Below are 747 nucleotides of genomic sequence, written 5' to 3'. Positions count from 1 at the left end.
CATTTTGTCTCTCATAGTTGAGGTATACCTATGATGAAAATTACAGGCCTCTCTCATCTTTTTAAGTGGGAGAACTTGCACAATTGGTGGCTGACTAAATACTTTTTTGCCCCACTGTAAGTTGTTCTGAACACTCAACAACAAATAAAATTACTAAAAACTGGTTTTCGCAGCAATACAATAGAAAAAACATTTTCTTTATCAAGTTCAGCTTTTAAGTTGACCATTTTTTTTCCTTAGTGTGAAGAAAATTATAATCATCTTAAGAACCTTTACCCATGCACTATAAAGAACCTTTTGTGGAATTGAGATTCCATGGACAAAAGGTTCTTCATGGAACCATCAATGCCAATAAAGAACTTTTATTTTTAGGAGTGCAGAGAAAGTTTGCATAATTTTCCAATGGTGGGGTTTGCCAAGTGTTTGGTTCTGAATTTACAGATGAGTGGGTTAAAAGTTCATCATAGAACCATCAACGCCAATAAAGCTTTATTCTAAGAATGCAGTAGACGCATGACAAATTAAAATCCGTTTTAAAATCAGTATTGTTAAAAAAAACAATCTGTGCCCATCATACACTACATGACTTTCTGTGAGATGTCACCTTCAACTGCCCAAAATCTCTAGACTGGCTTTGACTTTCCACAACTTTGCATCCAGACAGCAAATTAAGAGAAAATCTGTTTATTTCAGCTTTAATAGGTAGAAAACAACTATTCTGGAGAAACAAAGTCAAGAGACAAAAAA

The sequence above is a fragment of the Sinocyclocheilus grahami genome, unplaced genomic scaffold (genome assembly GCF_001515645.1).
Source record: "Sinocyclocheilus grahami isolate Dianchi unplaced genomic scaffold, SAMN03320097.WGS_v1.1 scaffold731.1, whole genome shotgun sequence".
In the NCBI taxonomy this organism is placed as follows: Eukaryota; Metazoa; Chordata; class Actinopteri; order Cypriniformes; family Cyprinidae; genus Sinocyclocheilus; species Sinocyclocheilus grahami.
This window is presented reverse-complemented; position numbering follows the sequence as displayed.